A 24,604-nucleotide genomic window follows, 5' to 3' on the forward strand; every position below is an offset into this window, starting at 1 on the left:
GATGAAAGTTGGTATTAAAGTTTCCTACTATTAATTTATTATCCATTATTTCCTTTGTGTTTGTTACAAAATGTTTTACATATATGGGTGCTCCCCTTTTGGATGCTTAAATATTTACATTTTTAACATCTTTTTTGATAGATCCATTTATTATGATATCATGACCTTCTTCATTTTTTGTTACAGTCTGTTGTTTTGTTTTGTTTTTTGTTTGGTTTTGATTTTAATGTATTTAGATTAAATTTTTTAACATATAGTGTGTTATTAGCTTCAGGGGTAGAATTTAGTGATTCATCAGTTGCATGTAATACCCAGTACTCATGACATCAAGTGACTCCTTAATGCTTATCATGCAATTACTACACCCCTCATCACCTCCCCTCCAGCAACCTTCAGTTTATTTCCCATATATCAGATTTATGATTTGCCTCACTCTCTGTTTCTATTTCATGTTTCCCTCCTTTCTCTACATTCACCTGTTTCATTTCCTCAACTCCACAAATGAGTGAAATCATATGGTATTTGTCTTTCTATAACTGACTTATTTTGCTTAACATAATACTTTTTAGTTCCATTCATGTTGTTGCAAATGGCAAGATTTCATTTTTATTATTATTTGTTATTGGAGTTCAATTTGCCAGCAATAGCATATCACCCAGTGCTCATCCCAACAAGTGCCCTCCAAGTGCCCATCACCCAGTCATCCCGACCCCCTACCCACCTTCCTTTCAACCACCCCTTGTTCGTTTCCCAGAGTTAGGTGTCTCTCATGTTCTGTCTCCCTTTCTGGTATTTCCCACTCTCATGTTCTGTCTCCCTTTCTGATATTTCCCACTCTCATATTCTGTCTCCCTTTCTGACATTTCCCACTCATTTTTCTCCTTTCCCCTTTATTCATTTCCCTATTTTTTATATTCCTTGAATGAATGAGACCATATAATGTTTGTCCTTCTCCGATTGACTTATTTCACTCAGCATAATATCCTCCAGTTCCATCCACGTCGAAGCAAATAGTGGATATTTGTCATTTCTAGTGGCTGAGTAATATTCCATTGTATACATAGACCACATCTTCTTTATCCATTCATCTTTCGATGGACACCAAGGCTCCTTCCACAGCTTGGCTATTGTGGACATTGCTGCTATAAACATCGGGGTGCAAGTGTCCTGGCATTTCACTGCATCTGTATCTTTGGGGTGAATCCCCAGCAGTGGAATTGCTGGGTTGTAGGGCAGATCTATTTTTAACTCTTAGAGGAACTTCTACACAGTTTTCCAGAGTGGCTGCACCAGTTCACATTCCTACCAACAGTGCAAGAGTTTTCCCCTTTCTCCATATGACCCTGATATCAAAACTAGACAAAGGCAACTAAATAAAAAAGACTACAGACTAGTATCTCTGATAAACACAGATACAAAAAAATCCTTAACAAAATATCAAATTGCATTCAATGATATATTAAAGGATCAGTCACCAAAATCAAGTGGTATTAATTCCAGAGATGCAAGGATGGTTCAATATTTGCAAATCAATATGATACACCACATCAGTAAAATGGATAAAATCATATGATCATCCCAATTGATGGCCCCAAAGCATCTGACAAATTCAACATTTGTTCACAATAAAAAGTCTCAACAAAGTGGATTTAGAGGATGCCTCAACACAATAAAAGCCACATATGAAAAACCCACAGCTAACATAATAATGAAAAACTGAGATTTTTCTCTAAAATTAAGAAAACAAGGATGTCCACTCTAGTCACTTTTATTCAATATAGTCTTAGCCATAGCAATCAGAGGAGAAAAAGAAATAAGTATCCATACTGGTAAGGATGAATTTAAGTTGTAACAATTTGCAGATGACCTGATACGAAACATGGAAAACCGTAAATACTCCATCAGAAAACCGTTAGATGTAATAAATGAATTCAGTAAAACTGCAGGATACAATATCAATACTGAGAAGTCAGTAGTATTTCTATGCATTAATTATAAAGTAGCAAAAAAATTAAGAAAACAATTTCATTTACAATTGCACCCAAAATAATAAAATATCTAGGAATAAACTTAACTAACGAGGTGAATGACCTGTACTCCGAAACCTATAAAACATGGTTAAAAACATGAGGATGTCACAAATGGAAGGATATTGCATGCTCAAGTATTGGGAGAACAAATATTGTTAAAACTTACATATTACCCAGAGAAATCTATAGATTCAGTGCAATCCTTATCAAAATAACAAAAGCATTTTTCACAGAACTAGAATAAATAATCCCAAAAATTTATATCGAACCACAATAGACGCTGGATAGTCAAAGCAATCTTGGGGAAAAAAGAACAAAGTTGTAGTTATCATAATTCCAGATTTTAAGATATATTATAAAACTGTAGTAATCAAAACAATATGGCTCTGGCACAAAAATAGGCACATAGATCAGCAGAATTGCACAGAATCAGAAATAAACCCATGAGTATATGGTCAATTAATCTATGACAAAGGAGGCAAAACTATACAATGGGGGAAAACAGTCTTCAATAAATGGTGTTGGAAAACTGGAAAACTATATGCAAAATAATGAAACTGGACTAATATCTAACAGTACACACAGAAATAAAATCAATTTGGATTAAAGACCTCAGTGTGAGACCTGATACCATAAAACTCCTAGAAGAGAACACAGGCAGTAATTTCTCTGATCTTGGCTGTAGCATCATTTTTCTAGACATTTCTCCTAAAGACAAGGGATATAATCTTTTTTTTATTTAATTTTATTTATTTATGATAGACACACAGTGAGAGAGAGAGAGAGGCAGAGACATAGGCAGAGGGAGAAGCAGGCTCCATGCACCGGGAGCCTGACGTGGGATTCGATCCCAAGTCTCCAGGATCGAGCCCTGGGCCAAAGGCAGGTGCCAAACCGCTGCGCCACCCAGGGATCCCAAGACAAGGGATATAAAAGCAAAACTAAACTTTTGGAGGTACATCAAAATAAAAAGCTTTTGCAGAGTGAAGGAAACCGTCAACAAAGTACAAAGCCAACTTAATGAATGGGAGATGATATTTGTAAATCCCCATGCACCTGATAAGGGTGGGTTATGTTCAGCATATATATAGAATGTATACAACTCAACACACATATAAACAAACAATCCAATTGAAAAATGGGCTGAGGACTTGAACAGACATTCTTCCAAAACAGACATACAGACGGCCAAAAGACAGAGGAAAATATGCTCAACATTACTAATCATCAGGGAAATTCAAATCAAAACCACAATGAAATATCACCTCACACCTGTAAAAATGGCTAAAAAACACAAGTACTGAGTGTTGGCGAGGATATGGAGGAAAAGAAACCCTCATGCTATTGGTCCAAAATGTAAATTGCTACAGCCACTGTTGAAAATAGTATGGAAGTTCCTCAAAAAACTAAAAATAGAAATACTATGTTGATCTGATAATTTCACAAATTGGTTTTAACCCAAAGAAGATTAAATCACTAATTTGGAAATATATATGCATCCTTGTTTATTGTAGGAGCATTTACAATAACCAGGACATGAAAGCAACTTAAATACCCATCAAAAGATTAATGGATATAGAAGGAAAAGATATATGTTATGGAATATAACTTAGCCATAAAAGGATAAGATTTTGCCAACTGTGACAACAGGGATGGACCTAGAACTTATTATGCTAAATGAAATAACTCAGACTGAGAAAGACAAATACCATATGATTTCATTCATGTGTGGAACCTAAAAAACAAATGAGAAACAAAAAGCAGAATCAGACCTATAAATATAGAGGACAAACTGATGGTTGCCAGAGAGAAGCAGGATGCGGGTATACAAAATTGATGAAGGGGAAAGGGAAATACAAGCTACTAGTCATGGAATGAATAAGGCATGGGCGTAAAATGCACAGCATAGAAAATGTAGCCAATGATATTGTAATAGTTTTGTACAGTAACAGTCAGTAGCTACACTTATGGTGAGCATAGCCTAACATATGGAGAAGTTGAATCACTATGTTGAATGCCTAAAATCAATGTAACATTACATGTCAACTATACTCAAAATTAATAAAAAAAAAACAGATGCAATCCCATGGCTGTAAGACTTATCATGAAGTAGTTTTAAAAGCTAGACTAGGTATAATAGAAGGACTTCATAAACACTTCATGCAGTGTTTTTATTTTTCAGCTAGGATTGTTATGGTCCACATTCTTTGAAAAGAGTCATATGAGGGCAAAATTGTTTCTGATGACTTTGGCTATTAGTGTACAAAACTGTCAAGTGAATAAAAAGTAGAAGACTTAAAAAAAGTAGACTTGATGAATTCATGACAAAGGAATATATTTTAAAAATAATGTTTAGAAATAGATGTTCTACGTGGTTCTATTAAGATATTCAGACAGAAGCAGTGATACAAATGCAAATCTGAAGTTGTCTCTGGATCAGTCAGCTAATAGGATAGATATAGAAGAGGTAAATTGGGGATCCCTGGGTGGCGCAGTGGTTTGGCGCTTGCCTTTGGCCCAGGGTGTGATCCTGGAGACCCGGGATCGAATCCCACATCAGGCTCCCGGTGCATGGAGCCTGCTTCTCCCTCTGCCTATGTCTCTGCCTCTCTCTCTCTCTCTCTGTGACTATCATAAATAAATAAAAAATTAAAAAAAAATTTTTTTAAAAAAAGAAGAGGTAAATTGTTTTTACCCTCAACTAAATTACAATTTTAATAAACTGAAAATATGTAGGTAGAAAATAGAAGGCTTCAGAGTTTACAAGCAGTAGATAATCAAGTGGAAAGGGGTTAAATATGGATGTTTCCTATCTCATCTTCACTTATTTCTCCTAGCATTCCTCCTTGATTTTTTACATCTCACCAAACCCTCAATATTCAGTGTCCAGTAGTTTCGTCACACACAGACACATGTAATTCAGAAACAAGATTTGCATTTCTGTTGCATCCCTCTTCTGAACCACATGACTCTAATAAGTACTTTCTAATTGTCCAGGGTAATTTACATTATACTGTGACAGTGGATTGGTAAGATAATGACGACTTTTGACTAACTGGTAACCTAACCTACATTCTTTAATGTTCCAAAGGCAAAAATTTTGCTTCCCCTGTACAGTGAATTGCATTTTATTTTTATTGAAATTCTTCTATGCCACGGCCAGATTCATTGTAGAATTTGCCAACACTGTCAGGATCTGGGTTTGATACTATCCTCATTTGCAAAATTGATTTGAATACTTCAGTTAAGGTTAGAGGAAAATTTCTTTACAAATCATAAACATATTCAAATACTTTTTAAAAATTTGCTTAAATTGTGCCTTTTACTATCATAAATTCTCCACCCCACAAAGCTGCCAAACATTGGAACATTGAACTACTGTGTGAGAATGAATATTTTTAATATTCAAAGTGAAGTTGATTATTTTTTTCCATATATTTTTTATTGAAGTTCGATTTGCCAACATACAACATACAATATAACACCCAGGGCTTATAACACCTGTCAGGTGCCCCCCTCAGTGCTCATCACCTACTCACCCCATTCCCCTGCCCGCCTCCCCTTCCACTACACCTTGTTCATTTTTCAGAGTTAGGAGTCTCTCATGTTTTGTCACACGATTTTTTTAAAATTTCTTTTTATTGGAGTTCAATTTGCAAGCATATAGCATAACACCCAGTGCTCATCCCATCAAATGCCCCCTCAATGCCTGTCACACAGTCACCCCCACCCCCGGCCCCCTCCCTTCACCCACCCCTTGTTTAATTCCCAGAGTTAGAAGTCTCTCATGTTCTGTCACCCTCTCTGATATTTCCCACTCATTTTCTCTCCTTTCCCCTTTAATCCCTTTCACTATTTTTTATATCCCCCAAATGAAGGAGACCATATAATGTTTGTCCTCTGATTGACGTATTGCACTCAGCATAATACCCTCCAGGTCCATCCACGTCAAAGCAAATGGTGGGTATTGGTCATTTCTAATGGCTGAGTAATATTCCATTGTATACATAGACCACAGCTTCTTTATACATTCATCCTTCAATGGACACCGAGGCCCCTTCCACAGTTTGGCTACTGTGGACATTGCTGCTATAAACATAGGGGTGCAGGTGTCCTGGCGTTTCACTGCATCGGCATCTTTGGGGTAAATCCCCAGCAGTGCAATTGCTGGGTCATAGGGCAGATCTATTTTCACTCTTTGAGGAAACTCCACACAGTTTTCCAGAGTGGCTGCACCAGTTCACATTCCCACCAACAGTGCAAGAGGGTTCGCCTTTCTCCACATCCTCTCCAACATTTGTTGTTTCATGTCTTGAAGATTAAATCTTCACCATTCTCACTGGTGTGAGGTGGTATCTCATTGTGGTTTTGATTTGTATTTCCCTGATGGCAAGTGATGCAGAGCATATTCTCATGTGCGTGTTGGCCATGTCTATGTCTTCCTCTGTGAGATTTCTCTTCATGTCTTTTGCCCATTTCATGATTGGATTGTTTGTTTCTTTGGTGTTGAGTTTAATAAGTTCTTTATACATCTTGGATACTAGCCCTTTATCTGATATGTCATTTGCAAATATCTTCTCCCATTCTGTAGGTTGTCTTTGAGTTTTGTTGACTGTTTCTTTTGCTGTGCAGAAGCCTCATATCTAGATGAAGTCCCAATAATTCATTTTTGCTTTTGTTTCTCTTGCTTTCATGGATGTATCTTGCAAGAAGTTGCTGTAGCCAAGTTCAAAAAGGGTGTTGCCTGTGTTCTCCTCTAGGATTTTGATGGAATCTTGTCTCACATCTAGATCTTTCATCCATTTTGAGTTGATCTTTGTGTATGGTGAAAGAGAGTGGTCTAGTTTCATTCTTCTGCATGTGGATGTCCAATTTTCCCAGCACCATTTATTGAAGAGACTATCTTTCTTCCAATGGATAGTCTTTCCTCCTTTATCAAATATTAGTTGACCATAAAGTTCAGGGTCCACTTCTGGCTTCTCTATTCTGTTCCATTGATCTATGTGTCTGTTTTTGTGCCAGTACCACACTGCCTTGATGACCACAGCTTTGTAGTACAACCTGAAATCTGGCATTGTGATGCCCCCAGCTATGGTTTTCTTTTTTAAAATTCCCCTGGCTATTCGGGGTCTTTTCTGATTCCACACAAATCTTAAAATAATTTGTTCTAACTCTCTGAAGAAAGTCCATGGTATTTTGATAGGGATTGCATTAAACGTGTAAATTGCCCTGGGTAACATTGACATTTTTACAATATTAATTCTGCCAATCCATGAGCATGGAATATTTTTCCATCTCTTTGTGTCTTCCTCAATTTCATTCAGAAGTGTTCTATAGTTCCTAGGGTATAGATCCTTTACCTCTTTGGTTAGGTTAATTCCTAGGTATCTTATACTTTTGGGTGCAATTGTCAATGGGATTGACTCCTTAATTTCTCTTTCTTCAGTCTCATTGTTAGTGTATAGAAATGCCATTGATTTCTGGGCATTGATTTTGTATCCTGCCACGCTGCCAAATTGCTGTAGGAGTCCTTGCAATCTTGGGGTGGAGTCTTTTGGGTTTTTACGTGCAGTATCATGTCATCCGCGAAGAGGGAAAGTTTGACTTCTTCTTTGCCAATTCGAATGCCTTTTATTACTTTTTGTTGTCTGATTGCTGAGGATAGGACTTCTAGTACTATGATGAATAGCAGTGGTAAGAGTGTACATCCCTGTCATGTTCCTTATCTTAGGGGAAAGGCTCCCAGTGTTTCCCCATTGAGAATGATATTTGCTGTGGGCTTTTCATAGATGGCTCTTAAGATGCTGAAGAATGTTCCCTCTATCCCTACACTCTGAAGAGTTTTGATCAGGAATGGATACTGTATTTTGTCAAATGCTTTGTCTGCATCTATTGAGAGGATCATATGGTTCTTGTGTTGTCTCTTGTTGATATGAGCAATCACATTGCTTTATGAGTGTTGAACCAGCCTTGCATCCCAGGGTTAATCCCTCTTGGTCATAGTGAATAATCTTCTTAATGTATTTTTGGATCCTATTGGCTAGGATTGTTGAGAATGTTTGCATCTGAGTTCATCAGGGATATTGGTCTATAATTCTTTTGGTGGGGCATCTGGTTTTGGAATTAAGGTGATACTGGCCTCATAGAATGAGTTTGGAAGTATTCCAACTCTTTCTATCTTTCCAAACAGCTTTAGTAGAATAGGTATGGTTTCTTCTTTAAATGTTTGGTAGAATTACCCAGGGAAGCCATCTGGTCCTGGACTTTGGTGTCTTGGGAGGTTTTTGATGACTGCTTCAATTTCCACCCTGGTTATTTGCCTGTTCAGGTTTTCTATTACTTCCTGTTCCAGTTTTAGTAGTTTGTGGCTTTCCAGAAATGCATCCATTTCTTCTAGATTGCCTAATTAATTGGCGTATTGCTGCTCATTATATGTTTTTAAAATCTTTTTTATTTCTTTGGTGTTGGTAGTGATCTCTTCTTTCTCATTCATGATTTTATTATTTTGAGTCTTTTCTCTCTTCTTTTTAATAAGGCTGGCTAATGGTTTATCTATCTTATTTATTCTTTCAAAGAACCAACTCCTGGTTTTTTTGATCTGTTCCACAGTTCTTCTGGTCTCAATTTCGTAGAGTTCTGCTTGAATCTTTATTAACTCTCTTCTTCTGGGTGTAGGATCTATTTGCTGTTTTTTCTCTAGGTCCTTTAGGTGCAAGGTTAACTTTTGTATTTGAGTTCTTTCCTGTTTTTGGATGGATGCTTGTATTGCGATGTATTTCCCCTCAGGACTGCTTTTGCTGCATCCCAAAGATCTTGAATGGTTGTATCTTCATTCTCATTAGTTTCCATGAATTTTTAAAAATTATTATCTATTTTCCTGGTTGACCCTTTCATCTTTTAGCAGGATGGTCCTTAACCTCCACGTGTTTGAAATCTTTCCAAACTTTTTTTTTGTGTCTTATTTCTAATTTGAAAGCATTATGGTCTGAAAATACACAGGGAATGATCCCAATCTTTCAGTATCAGTTAAGACCTGATTTGTGACCCAGTGTGTGGTCTATTCTGGAGAAAGTTCCATGTGCACTTGATAGGAATGTATATTCAGTTTTGTTTGGATGTAAAGTTCTGTGTATATCTCTGAAATCCATCTGGTCCACTGTATCATTTAAAGCTCTTGTTTCTTTGGAGATGTTGTGCTTAGAGAACCTATAAATTGTAGAAAGCGCTACATTGAAGTCACCAAGTATAAGTGTATTATTATCTAAGTATGTCTTAATTTGGTTATTATTTGATTCATATACTTGGCAGCTCCCACATTCAAGGCATATATATTGATCATTGTTAAGTCCTCATGTTCCATAGATCCTTTAAGTATGATATAGTTTCCCTCTTCATCTCTCACTACAGTCTTCGGGATACACTTTAGTTTATCTGATATAAGGATGGCTACCCCTGCTTCCTTTTGAGGACCATTTGAATGGTACATGGTTCTACTACCTTTTATTTTCAGGCTGTAGGTGTCCTTCTGTCTAAAATTAGTCTCTTGTAGACAGCAGATAGATGGGACTTGCTTTTTTATCCAGTCGGAAACCCTGCACCTCTTGATGGGGTCATTAAGCCCGTTCACGTTCAGAGTTACTATTGAAAGATATGAGTTTAGTGTCATCATGATACCTATTCAGTCCCTGTTTTTGTGTTTTGTTTCCTTGGACTTCCCATTTCTTTTACAGAGTCCCCCTTAATATTTCTTGGAGAGCCCATTTGGTGGTCACATATTCTTTCAGTTTCTGCCTATCTTGGAAGCTCTTTATCTCTCCTTCTATTCTGAATGAGAGCCTTGCTGTATACAGTATTCTTGGCTGAAGGTTATTCTCATTTAGTACCCTGAATATATCCTGCCAGCCCTTTCTGGCCTGCCAGTTCTCTGTGGAGAGGTTTGCTGTTTTCCTAATGCTTCCCCCCATAAAAGTTAGAGATTTCTTGTCTCTTGCTGCTTTAAGGATCTTCTCTTTATCTTTGGAATTTGCAAGTTTCAGTATTAAATGTCGAGGTGTTGAGTGGTTTTTATTGATTTTAGGGGGTGGGATCTCTCTATCTCCTGGTTCTGAATGCTTGTTTCCCTTCCCAAGTTAGGGAAGTTCTCAGCTATGTTTTGTTCAAATACATATTCTGGCCCTCTGTCCTTTCGGCGCCCTCGGGAACCCCAATTACATGTAGATTTTTCCTTTTGAGGCTGTCATTTATTTCCCTCAACCTATTCTCATGATCTTTTAATTGTTTTTCTCTTTTTTCCTCAGTTTCCCTCCTGGCCATCAACTTGTCTTCTACGTCACTTGTTCTACCTCATTAAACCTAGTCATTAGGACCTCCAGTTTGGATTGCATCTCATTTAATTGATTTTTACTTTCTGCCTGATTAGATCTAAATTCTGCAGCCATGAAGTCTCTTGAATCCTTTGTGCTTTTTTCTAGAGCCACCAGTAACTTTATAATAGTGCTTCTGAATTGGCTTGCTGACCTTGAGTTGTAATCCAAATTTTGTAACTGTGGGAGAGAGGACTGTTTCTGATTCTTTCTTTTGTGGTGAGTTTTTTCCTTCTAGTCATTTTGTTCAGTGCAGAGTGGCCAAAAAAAGTTGTACTGGAAAAATCAGAAAAAGAGAGAGAAAAGAAAGAAGAATAAAAAGGGTGGGGGGGAACAAACAGAAAACAAAAAACAAGGGGGAGTATCCTCTGATTCTATATACTGTAAATCCCTCGACTTGCAGCACTTTGTCAAGAACTTGCTTTCCCCTGTCGTCCTAGCTGGTCTTCTGGGGGAGGGGCCCGGTGTGCTGTTTCTCAGGTGTGTGCCCGTGGGGGAGCTGCCCAGCCCACTGCTAGTTGCAGGGCTCAGTGGGAGCTGTTTATTCTGTGACTCCCCTGCTCAGTCCCAGGTACTAGGTGATACCAGGAGGAACAACAGTGACGGCGGACAGCTGTCCAGCTCTAGAGTCAGCTTCTGCAGTAACTACCGCATCTCTCAGTCCACACAGGGCCTGAATGCTCCAGGGGTAGGGGGTGCTTATCTGCACAGCTTGGGCCGCCTGGGGGCAGGAGTGTCCTTGCTGTCCTGGGCCCTCTGGGTCTCTGCCTGTCCCAGGGGGAGTGTCGATCTTGGGCTGTGTCCCCTAGGGCCGTGCGCTCTGGGGCCTATGCCACTGGAGTGATGCTCCCAGTGCCGCACAGCCTTATCTGCTCGGAAGCACCCCTGGAGCCCTGCCAGAGCTGCTCCCAGGGCCTCACCTGGTGCGCTCTCCCCCGGGGTGAAGTTCCTCTGTTAGTGCCCCTGGGAGCCTGAGGGCATTCCTGCCCCTCCTGGGATCCTGCTGGAATTCCCTGGGAACGCCTTTCTGCCTGGGAAGATTGGTAAAGCTCCTGCTTCTCCTGGTCGGGGCTTTCCTGTCCTGGGGGCACTGGCCAAGGGGCCTTAGCTGGGCTCCTTGTGGGGCCCCTCCCCCTTGGATGCTTTTTTATTTCTGTATTATTTTTCCCCCATCTTCCTACCTTGATAGAAGCGCTAACTCTTCTTACTGTAGCATTCCAGCTGTTCTGTCTTTAAATCTCAGACCAAATTCGTAGGTTTTCAGGATGATTTGAATGTTATCTAGGTAAGTTGGTGGGGAGAGGTGACTTGGGGACCCTACTCTTCTGCCATCTTGCCCTGCCCTCCCACCCTCTCTATTTTTTAACGTTCCTGCATAGTGAGAAAATTTGAAAAGTTTGTTTATAACATTAAAATGCTTGTTATTATGTTTACACATTCCTGTATAATTCATTATTGTAGATCTTTATATCAATAAAATTTCCTTTTGGTCATCTCTGCCTTTAATTTTCTTAGTAACCTCTTCAAATAAGATTCTTGTATAAGTCTCTTCCTTTATGCCTTTTTTAAAATCTAGAAATAAATTATTTGTCTTTTGTTTATAGTTTTTGAATTTTTTTCACTCTAATGCAAATTCAAGCTGTTCGTAGCTGATGCTTTAGAATAAATGAAATGGGATTTTCAGTTGAGATGTTTCAGGTCTTTACCTAAGCTAAGTAAGTACTATTTTATAATTATATTGATAACTTATTTTATAATTTATTTGGAATAAAATACTTTTTTTTCTGGTTTTGTGTTAGGTCTGACCTCTATGGGCTGGGCTTCTCCCACATAATTCATGTTCTACACTATTATTTCATTGAGGTCAGCAATGACTGTTTCAAACTTCAACTTTCAATGCTTTGCATTCTTAATGACATGCCTTCCTTTTGGCTTATTGGGAGGCTTTTCTTTATTCTGTCTAAAAAGGTCTTTTTGTGCAGATGGTGCATCTATTGAGGGAAACATCACTTGGAACTAATGAGGGTCTCTTCAAATATTTCTCTGAGGGTAATGTATAATTTAGAAGCAAGTGCACCATTGTGTTCTTTTCTCAGGATGATTGTATTCTTTTTATCAGGTGACATGCCTCTGGAGATAATAAACTTAGTGTTCAGTGTAAGAAAAAATAAACCAGAGTTCATGCCACCCTTAGTCACATACGATAAGCTCTTTCTTTTTCTTTTTACTTACCGCATCAACAGAGGGAAAGGCAAAAGACACAAGGCTGAGCAGAGACCAAACATGATCATGTGCCATTAGACTAGTCAGCTTTCTATCTAGAAGCCATTACTGCTAACTTCCCAACTCATATCCATGTAGGAATATAAGAAAGACTGAGCACAGGGAAGGGGTCTGTTCAGTAGGTATGTTACATAAGAGTCTACATATTTATACTGTATGTATGTTACAGAAAAGTCCCAGTCACCCTGGCAGTGAATAAACTGTACTGTAACCCTGTGAAATCAAGTGTATGGAAACTTACATCAAAATGGTCTGAAATTTTAAGCTTTGCCAACATCGTTTAACAAAACTATAATATACAAAAGAAACAGTTTTATGCATATAGTTTTAATAAAGGACATAGTAAGATAAAGCTTGTTAGTATTTGTGGGTGTTTCTGTAAAGACACAGGATTTTAAGAATACCATATACAATAATTTTGAGTAGATTGGTGGAAAAAAAGATTTATAGCAAATTGACAAGTTCAGCTCACCTGCTGAAGGCCACAGTGCCTTTCTTTTTCTGGCTCTCCAATACATTTCATATATTATCAAGGCTAAGTACCAGCTTTCCTCCTGTGTTTGCTGATTTAACCAGCAGGGTGACAGCAATTATTCCTTGAATGCATCTTACCATATTGCTTTTTTTTTCTTTCCATGCCATTCCCTAGTAAAATTGTTTCCTAGTATATTTCATTCATTGTCCATTTTAACTCATTCTGCTGATGGCCACATACCAGCCTACTACAAAGAACAAATTTAGTAGTTTTAAACACTGTGCAGGACACAACCCTAGCCCTTCTGGGGAAACAAACAGCTGTTGGTTGCATGCTATTAGGAGCCACCTATTCATTATTATATTACATTGCATTCAAAAGACTACAACTTAATATGGTACATTATAGCTAAAGTTAAAGAAATGCAGATGTACCATACCCCATTTTCTACTGATTAGATGGAAATCATAAATTTTATAAGAACATAGGTCTTGTGAAAGGGTTTAACAATCTTTTTTGCACCAAATGAGTGCCATAGCTACTCTGGGATTAGAGGTTTTAGAATGAATAAATGGAGTGTTCTTCACTTGCAATGAGTGTTGGACTTTTTTCTAAAAGGAGAGTACAAAAAAATCACTATTTAAAGTATTTGCTCCTGATGACTAAGCAGCCTGCTTTGGGGGCAGTGTGTAGTGTACATATGTGTAGGCACACATGTATGTAGATATATATGTGTGATGAGGGGTAAAAGGGATAGGCTTTGCATAACTGTTAAATTTCTATGAATTTCGGCCATGTTAAATTTCAGGTGAATGTCACAATAATGTACATTCAGTATTCTTAAAACACACCTGCTTGGGATTGTGCTTAATCTCCACTAACCTCAATGACTACACTTTGTGCAATTTGGCATAAATATGGGGAAGCACATTCTTTTCCCTGGCAAAGACAGCCTGAGATTGGGCTCTATGAGTACCAGAGGAGATACTGGCACTGGCTGATGTCATGTAGTGTGAAATATATGTGTTACATGGGACCAGTGTGGGAAAGAGACACATATTACATTTATATCACATAGAAAATAACAGTTGTTTAATTGCATACTTTTAGATTTTGGATGAAGTGGAGCTTTTCTGAAATGTGATCCTGCCCAAATTGTTCTCAATGTTCTAAGCTGTTCCCTGATAATTCCAGTACTGGGAAGCCAAGTCAGTCTAACAGTGCACTGGAAATGATAAGTGAGGTGTATTCTGGACAGCTATGTGCTTTTGAAGGCTACTTCATTTTTTTTTGCTCTTAATTTTTTCCAGATGTGCCATGGGGAAAATTATTTCTATGCAAGGACATTGTTGTAATGAATTGAGGAACTTAAGTAATATAAACTCAGAAATAACAGGTCAGCAATGAGAATATGAAAGAAAGAATGGAGCACACTGGTTTGCCTAGAAACACTGTTATGGTTCAAGTTTTCATTCCAGTCCTTCAATGAAAGACTTTTAAAAGCACTAGAGAGTTACATAGCACCTTTCAGTTGTAGGATCCCAACAATAAGTGTCTACGCTTTGCAAATGGGGAATATGGGTACCAAAAATTGGAGGATGAGATCCCACATTGGTAATTTGATAGGGCCTCAAGGAAAACAGGCAATAGAGCCAGATCAGGATACACTAATTATTAAATGACACTGTCAAACAATAGTCAATCAATTGGGGGTGTGTGTCTATGTACAGTAGTTAATACTGAATGATCTATGGATAGGGGTATTATCAGAATTTATAAATTAGCAGAATAAAGGTGCTGAGATAGGAATAGGGTTTATTTCTTCAAGCCCCCACTTAAAACTCATTTATTTGGCCCTTTGAAGATGGTGTTAAGTCTGTAAGACATTAAACAATCAGCTTTGCATTATAGCTCTCCTGAGCTTTACCCTTTCAGTGCTTCCCTGTAGTTTCTTGACACTGTCTCTAATGACGTGATTTATATCATTGCTCAATGCTGATACGCTCTTTGCATTCAAGGTAGTTATTGATTCCTTCCTGACTTTGAATCATAGTTAGAAACTACTATTGGCAGAAAATGATAGATGGGAAAGGAAAAGATTTCTCTGAGGCCCACTGGCTGCAGAGTTAAGTAATGGCCATATCTTTGGAGAAAGGTGCATTACTATATGAGTAAAAGGCAAGGTTTGTCCATTTTAAGACCATGTGAATAGCTAAATTAGCTTTCAAGAAAAACCTAAACAAGAGAGTGTTTTGGAGACAGAGAGAGGAAGAGGGAAAATCTTCCCACCTGAACAGACACTATTTCACTTGTGAAACTTATTGTGTATAGTCTTCTAGGTTGCTTCTTAGCATCTGAGTTTGAGAAACAGTCCCTGGCCCTAATAGATTTTGTCATGTCTAGTATTCTCTCAAATGAAACACCGACACAATCCATTTAATTTATGCTAAAAGTCTTACCCGGCCCCAAATCACCTAGGAGATACAAATGGACAGTTTTTTTTATTTCTTTAAGTAGCTGAATTTTTCACTTTCTCAGCTCTACTGAAGCCTGAATACCAAATAGTTTGTGGTAGGTAAATTTTCTTTTACTCAAAAAGGTTTTAGTGGGGGATTACTTAGTAAACCTAATATCCTTCTAGAGCTCAACTCCTTAATATCTGTAAGATGCCTCTAACTCTCACTAATCTCTGTAAGAGTTGGGACTTCTACTGCTGGCAGCTGGGCACTAGAACACTGACTGAGAAATGAAAAACATCAATGCTCTTAGGTATTGTTATTATAAAGATTCAGCATTAGTGTTCATACTCATTAATTCAGGCACTAGGACTAAAAGAAAGGCTGATTATAAATAAATGCAGAAATGAATGTAAACTACCTTAATGGCTAAACTACCACTGAATCTAGAAAAAAAGAAAAAGAAAGTATTGGCATATTACTATTAGGTTATCATTATCTGTACATTAACCCCCTGTTGTGAAACCACAGATCTTGAGTGCTAATCATTAGGCTAATTTCAACTTTGAAACTTTACCCTATGAACAGTATTGTAATTAAACTTGAAAACTACCCTTAAGCCCCTTAACAAAATCTATGGTGCATGACTTCGGAGTATAGTTTTTTTTTTATCATAAGAACAATTCATATAGACAAAAATAAATCTAGGTAGCAGAGAAAATAATAAAAGTAACTGGAGAATTTTACTATAGCCTACATTAAAAGTCTTTAAAACACCACCTTACGTTTAATAAAGTGGAAATATGATCTGATCTTCTCAGTTAGTTGTGGTGTTTTCAGGAACATCATACATTTATGACAAAGAATAGGCTTTGCATTGTTGTTCAATTCCCAATTTGAGGACATTGATTATGGTATGTTGATTCTGCCTTTTGAATTTTAGATATCTGATATAGGGATGGTATTCACAGCCCAGCAAATATATATATTGCTCTTTAGGGAAGACAGTAGGATTGAATAAAAACCTTGTTTTTTTTTAACCTTGATTTTCACAACACCACTGCAGAATTTTGTGTAAATATGCTGCACATATGCATGCTTATAAATGCACAGGCACACAAGTAGCAAACACAGTCTTCTTCCCCTCAATACCACAAGATCTTATAAATATAATTAATAGTCTTTCCAGGGGAGTTAGAGACTCCATGGAAGTCTTTTTGAATTCCTCTTTACCTGAGAAGAGGAATAAAAAGAGCCTCTGGAAAGGTATATATGTTACATTTAGGTTTTTACAGATTGGAGAGGTAAAATGAAGAAAGAGAGGAAGACTGGTTTGAATTAATTGCTACTAGATTGATGACTTCAGTTAGTAAACAAATAACTTGTAAAGTCCTGAAACATCTATCTGCGCAGCAAGTTTGTTGGAAGCTTTCAATCCACCATGGTGACTTATTTTGAAGATTAAAATGGTTCCCAACATTGAACTCTGTAAGCCTCATGGGAGATGGAAGGCCCTGGGAATGGAAAAAAAGAAATTCACAGGTGAGCTGAACAACTGTAAATATCCACGACATTTGACATCCATTGACAATAATATGCAACCATTAAAATTATATTTATGAATAGTATGAGTCAGCACTGGAAAATGCTAAGTGAAAAGAGTAGGATAAAAAATTATACATACACTGTTATTATTTTTAACCCAGAAATTGTATCTGAAACAAAAAACACGGAATATACTAAATTGTTCGAAGTGGTGGGTTCATGGGTAATTTATTTTTATCTTCTTTACATTCTACTTATGCTTTCCATATTTTCTCAAGTAAATAAATAATCATTTGATAGCACAAAATAGTTATTTTTGAAATTCACACGAAAATAACATGAGCTTTGAAAGTGGGCAATTCTGAATTTGAATTCTAGCTTTGCTATACTTGTTTATCTCTGTGACTCTGGACAAATAACATCAATGGATCTTAGTTTCTTCATCTGTAACATAAGCACAATAAAATCTACCTGAAACAACATCTGCCATATAGTAGGCACTGAAGTAGCTATTATTAATATAAACTTTCTGGAAAACAATTCAGCCATATATTTTAAGAGTCTTTAAGTTCATACCAGTAATTTTGCTTCTAGGATTCTATCCTAAAAATGATTATAAATGAGAAAACAGATTAATATTCAATGATATTATTGATAGCCTTATTCATAATAGTGAAAAATTGGATAAAATCTTAAGGTTGGAAAGTTAAAAAATTGATTAAATAAACAACAGTACCTTGATATAATGTGAAATTACTATCAGTGTTAATGAGAAATGCAGAATTCAAAACAATGCAATATGAGCTCAATGATTAAAAATATATTCATAGAAAATATTGGAATATTCATAGAAAAGATTTAACATCAGTTATCTTTAGGTGGTGGAATAGGTGATTTTAATTTTCTTCATAGTTTTTTCTTTTTGTTATGCTTGATATACCTTTAAAATTAAGTCTCATGTGTTTATTATAAAAGCAATTCATATTCATCACAGAATAACTGAAAAATATAGAAAGGAATAAAGAAAAATAATGACATATAACCTCATAGACTGTTTTTCATTCTCTCTCCTCATCATTCATTCAACAAATATTTATTGCATACTTAAAACATGCCAGGCACTGTTTAGGGACTGGCACTAAAATGTGAACAAGACATAGTCCCTGCTCTCAGGAAGCTTACAATCTAGTGAGGGAGGCAGAGAAGTAAATAATTATAACACAGAATAAAAGTGTTCTCATAATGTTATTATGGTAGCATCCAAAAGGGACATAGACCTCAACTATGTAGGTCAGCCAGTGATGTACCTGAGTAAATGATATGGAAGCTGGAAACTGGAAAATAAATATTATATAGCTAGATGAAGGAGACTGGTATGGAGGAGGTAGAACAGTGCTGAGAAAGCATGCCAATCATGGAAAACAGCAGGGTTTATGTTTGAGGGACTGAAAGCAGTAGAGTGTGGCTCAAGCATAGGGTGTGGAAATAAAACTAGTGGAGAGGAAGCTTCAAAGTTCAGAATTCTGGGAGATGAACCTGGAGAGATGAGCAGGAGCCAGATCATGAAAGGACTTGTAAACCATGTTAATGTGTTCAGACTATGCTGAGGCCAATGAAAGTCATTACACAGATTTGAGTTTTTTAACATCATTCTAGTTGCAATATGGTGAATGAATTGGATGAGGGGCAAGATTGAGGCAGGGAAGCCAGCTAAGAGGCTACTGCAGCAATAGAGGGGACACATGATCTGGGGTCATGGTAATTAGTATAGAGAAAAGTGCACAGCTTCCAGAGATATTTAGGAAACACAGTCAACACACCTTGGTGATTAACTGGATGTGGGTGGGAGATGAAGGAGTGGGAACAAAACAGGAAAAAGGTTTTGGATGAGTGAAGTTGAAAGGCATTTGGTTATTCAGGTCTAGAGTTCAGGAAAGAGTCCTGGGTTGGAGAAACATATTCAGTAGTTGTTAGTGTGTGTGTGTGTGTGTGTGTGTGTGTGTGTGTGTGTGCACAGTGTGTATATATAGCATATATATTATATACATTAATTATATATTACATACATATACACACACTCTTTAGCCAAGGAATGGATAGATTTCCTAAGGACTAAGTAGATTAATGTGATGATCAGGAAAAATACTTGGTAAAGTTTGGGAAGATATTATTTTAAGGAGGAGATCTCTGATGGTGGGGGGGGGAGGGAAAGAAATTGTAGAAAGTTTCAGAGAAACATGACAGAACTTAAAATTTTTGCTTTGTTGTTTAATTTTTAAATTTAAATAAAGTAAAATTAACTTTTGTTTGGTATTATGAGGTTTTAGACATGCGTAGAATCTCATAACCACCATCTCAGCACACAGCTGTTATTTTCATATACGATTCTTTTTATTTTAAAGATTTTATTTATTTTTTCATGAGAGAAGCACACACACAGACACACACACACACACACACAGAGAGAGAGAGAGAGAGAGAGAATGAGAGAGAGAGAGGCAGAGACACAGGCAGAGGGAGAACCAGGCTCCACATAGGAAGCCTGATGTGGAACTCAATCTCGGGACTCTAGAATCACGTCCTGAGCCAAAGGCACACGCTCAACCGCTGAGCCACCCAGGCATCCCTCATATACAAATTTTGTATAAACATACAGGTTTTTATTCTAGGGAAAATATACAAGAGTGGAATTACTGGGTCATATGGTTTAACTTTACAAGAAACTTTTTTTTTTTTTCTTTTTTTTTCCCCTCCAACACCCGCCCTCCTCCCCTTCCACCACCCCTAGTTCGTTTCCCCGAGTTAGGAGTCTTTATGTTCTGTCTCCCTTCCTGATATTTCCCAACATTTCTTTTCCCCTCCTTTATATTCCCTTTCACTATTATTCATATTCCCCAAATGAATGAGAACATACACTGTTTGTCCTTCTCCGATTGACTTATTTCACTCAGCATAATACCCTCCAGTTCCATCCACGTTGAAGCAAATGGTGGGTATTTGTCGTTTCTAATTGCTGAGTAATATTCCATTGTATACATAAACCACATCTTCTTTATCCATTCATCTTTCGATGGACACCGAGGCTCCTTCCACAGTTTGGCTATTGTGGCCATTGCTGATAGAAACATCGGGGTGCAGGTGTCCCGACGTTTCATTGCATCTGAATCTTTGGGGTAAATCCCCAACAGTGCAATTGCTGGGTCGTAGGGCAGGTCTATTTTTAACTCTTTGAGGAACCTCCACACAGTTTTCCAGAGTGGCTGCACCAGTTCACATTCCCACCAACAGTGTAAGAGGGTTCCCTTTTCTCCACATCCTCTCCAACATTTGTTGTTTCCTGCCTTGTTAATTTTCCCCATTCTCACTGGTGTGAGGTGGTATCTCATTGTGGTTTTGATTTGTATTTCCCTGATGGCAAGTGATGCAGAGCATTTTCTCATGTGCATGTTGGCCATGTCCATGTCTTCCTCTGTGAGATTTCTCTTCATGTCTTTTGCCCATTTCATGATTGGATTGTTTGTTTCTTTGGTGTTGAGTTTAATAAGTTCTTTATAGATTTTGGAAACTAGCCCTTTATCTGATATGTCATTTGCAAATATCTTCTCCCATTCTGTAGGTTGTCTTTTAGTTTTGTTGACTGTATCCTTTGCTGTGCAAAAGCTTCTTATCTTGATGAAGTCCCAATAGTTCATTTTTGCTTTTGTTTCTTTTGCCTTCGTGGATGTATCTTGCAAGAAGTTACTGTGGCCAAGTTCAAAAAGGTTGTTGCCTGTGTTCTCCTCTAGGATTTTGATGGAATCTTGTCTCACATTTAGATCTCTCATCCATTTTGAGTTTATCTTTGTGTATGGTGAAAGAGAGTGGTCCAGTTTCATTCTTCTGCATGTGGATGTCCAATTTTCCCAGCCCCATTTATTGAAGAGACTGTCTTTCTTCCAATGGATAGTCTTTCCTCCTTTATCGAATATTAGATGGCCGTACATTTCAGGGTCCACTTCTGGGTTCTCTATTCTGTTCCATTGATCTATGTGTCTGTTTTTGTGCCAGTACCACACTGTCTTGATGACCACAGCTTTGTAATACAACCTGAAATCTGGCATTGTGATGCCCCCAGCTAAGGTTTTCTTTTTTAAAATTCCCCTGGCTATTCGGGGTCTTTTCTGATTCCACACAAATCTTAAAATAATTTGTTCTAACTCTCTGAAGAAAGTCCATGGTATTTTGATAGGGATTGCATTAAACGTATAAATTGCCCTAGGTAACATTGACATTTTTACAATATTAATTCTGCCAATCCATGAGCATGGAATATTTTTCCATCTCTTTGTGTCTTCCTCAATTTCTTTCAGAAGTGTTCTATAGTTTTTAGGGTATAGATCTTTTACCTCTTTGGTTAGGTTTATTCCTAGGTATCTTATGCTTTTGGGTGCAATTGTAAATGGGATTGACTCCTTAATTTCTCTTTCTTCAGTCTCATTGTTAGTGTATAGAAATGCCATTGATTTCTGGGCATTGATTTTGTATCCTGCCACGCTACCAAATTGCTGTATGAGTTCTAGCAATCTGGGGGTGGAGGCTTTTGGGTTTTCTATGTAGAGTATCATGTCATCGGCGAAGAGGGAGAGTTTGACTTCTTCTTTGCCAATTTGAATGCCTTTAATGTCTTTTTGTTGTCTGATTGCTGAGGCGAGGACTTCCAGAACTATGTTGAACAGCAGTGGTGAGAGTGGACATCCCTGTCTTGTTCCTGATCTTAGGGGAAAGGCTCCCAGTGCTTCCCCATTGAGAATGATATTTGCTGTAGGCTTTTCGTAGATGGCTTTTAAGATGTCGAGGAAAGTTCCCTCTATCCCAACACTCTGAAGGGTTTTGATCAGGAATGGATGCTGTATTTTGTCAAATGCTTTCTCTGCATCTAATGAGAGTATCATATGGTTCTTGGTTTTTCTCTTGCTGATATGATGAATCACATTGATGGTTTTACGAGTGTTGAACCAGCCTTGTGTCCCAGGGATAAATCCTACTTGGTCATGGTGAATAATTTTCTTAATGTGTTGTTGGATCCTATTGGCTAGTATCTTGTTGAGAATTTTTGCATCCATGTTCATCAGGGATATTGGTCTGTAATTCTCCTTTTTGGTGGGGTCTTTGTCTGGTTTCGGAATTAAGGTGATGCTGGCCTCATAGAACGAATTTGGAAGTACTCCATCTCTTTCTATCTTTCCAAACAGCTTTAGTAGAATAGGTATGATTTCTTCTTTAAACGTTTGATAGAATTCCCCTGGGAAGCCATCTGGCCCTGGACTCTTGTGTCTTGGGAGGTTTTTGATGACTGCTTCAATTTCCTCCCTGGTTATTGGCCTGTTCAGGTTTTCTATTTCTTCCTGCTCCAGTTTTGGTAGTTTGTGGCTTTCCAGGAATGCGTCCATTTCTTCTAGATTTCCTAATTTATTGGCATACAGCTGTTCATAATATGTTTTTAAAATCGTTTGTATTTCCTTGGTGTTGGTAGTGATGTCCCCTTTCTCATTCATGATTTTATTAATTTGAGTCTTCTCTCTCTTCTTTTTAATAAGGTTGGCTAATGGTTTATCTATCTTATTAATTCTTTCAAAGAACCAACTCCTGGTTCTGTTGATCTGTTCCACAGTTCTTTTGGTCTCGATATCATTGAGTTCTGCTCGAATTTTAATTAACTCTCTTCTTCTGCTGGGGGTGGGGTCTATTTGTTGCTTTTTCTCTAGTTCCTTTATGTGTAAGGTGAGCTTTTGAATTTGAGATCTTTCCAGTTTTTGAATGTATGCTTGTATTGCGATGTATTTCCCCCACAGGACTGCTTTTGCTGCATCCCAAAGATTTTGAACGGTTGTATCTTCATTTTCATTAGTTTCCATGAATCTTTTTAATTCTTCCTTAATTTCCTGGTTGACCTTTTCATCTTTTAGCAGGATGGTCCTTAACCTCCACGTGTTTGTGGTCTTTCCATATTTCTTGTTGTGATTAAGTTCTAATTTCAAGGCATTATGGTCTGAGAATATACAGGGGACTATCCCGATCTTTTGGTATCGGTTCAGACCCGATTTGTGACCCAGTATGTGGTCTATTCTGGAGAAAGTTCCATGTGCACTTGAGAAGAATGTGTATTCAGTTGAGTTTGGATGTAAAGTTCTGTAGATATCTGTGAAATCCATCTGGTCCAGTGTATCATTTAAAGCTCTCGTTTCTTTGGAGATATTGTGCTTAGAAGACCTATCCAGGGTAGAAAGAGCTAGATTGAAGTCACCAAGTATAAGTGTATTATTATCAAGGTATTTCTTGAGTTTGGTTATTAATTGGTTTAAATATTTGGCAGCTCCCACATTCGGGGCATATATATTGAGGATTGTTAAGTCCTCTTGTTGGATAGATCCTTTGAGTATGAGATAGTGTCCCTCTTCATCTCTCACTATAGTCTTCGGGGTAAATTTTAATTTATCTGATATAAGGATGGCAACCCCTGCTTTCTTTTGAGGACCATTTGAATGGTAAATGGTTCTCCAACCTTTTATTTTCAGGTTGTAGGTGTCCTTCTGTCTAAAATGAGTCTCTTGTACACAGCAAATAGATGGGTCCTGCTTTTTTATCCAGTCTGAAACCCTGCGCCTTTTGATGGGGTCATTAAGCCCGTTCACATTCAGAGTTACTATTGATAGATATGAGTTTAGTGTCATCATATCTATTCAGTCCTTGTTTTTGTGGATTGTTCCACTGAACTTCTTCTTAAAGGGGAATTTTAAGAGTCCCCCTTAAAATTTCTTGCAGAGCTGGTTTGGAGGTTACATATTCTTTCAGTTCCTGCCTGTCTTGGAAGCTCTTTATCTCTCCTTCCATTTTGAATGAAAGCCTTGCGGGGTAAAGTATTCTTGGTTGCATGTTCTTTTCATTTAGGACCCTGAATATATCCTGCCAGCCCTTTCTGGCCTGCCAGGTCTCTGTGGAGAGGTCTGCTGTTACCCTAATATTCCTCCCCATAAAAGTCAGGGACTTTTTTTCTCTTGCTGCTTTAAGGATCTTCTCCTTATCTTTGGAATTTGTAAGCTTCACTATTAAATGTCGAGGTGTTGAACGGTTTTTGTTGATTTTAGGGGGGGATCTCTCTATTTCCTGGATCTGAATGCCTGTTTCCCTTCCCAGATTCGGAAAGTTTTCAGCTAGGATTTGTTCAAATACATATTCTGGCCCTCTGTCCCTTTCCGCGCCCTCGGGAACCCCAATTAAACGTAGGTTTTTCTTCCTCAGGCTATCATTTATTTCCCTTAATCTATCCTCATGGTCTTTTAATTGCCTGTCTCTTTTTTCCTCAGTTTCCCTCTTTGCCATCAACTTGTCTTCTATGTCACTCACTCGTTCTTCCACCTCGTCAAGCCTCGTCGTTAGGACTTCTAGCTTGGATTGCATCTCATTTAATTGATT

At 37.7% G+C, this 24,604-nt stretch overlaps 1 protein-coding gene across 1 annotated transcript in view; it reads right to left on the minus strand.

Moving 5' to 3' along the window:
- Positions 1-11,762: 11,762 nt before the first annotated feature.
- Positions 11,763-24,604, minus strand: part of ZDHHC15 (zinc finger DHHC-type palmitoyltransferase 15) — a 203,462-nt gene continuing 190,620 nt past the window's right edge. Inside the window, exon 12 of the mRNA XM_041742288.1 lies at positions 11,763-17,121. The gene's annotated coding sequence lies outside the window, so the exon portion shown is untranslated. The remainder of the gene's footprint in view (positions 17,122-24,604) is intronic.

The sequence above is a fragment of the Vulpes lagopus genome, chromosome X, assembly GCF_018345385.1.
Source record: "Vulpes lagopus strain Blue_001 chromosome X, ASM1834538v1, whole genome shotgun sequence".
Taxonomy (NCBI): Eukaryota; Metazoa; Chordata; class Mammalia; order Carnivora; family Canidae; genus Vulpes; species Vulpes lagopus.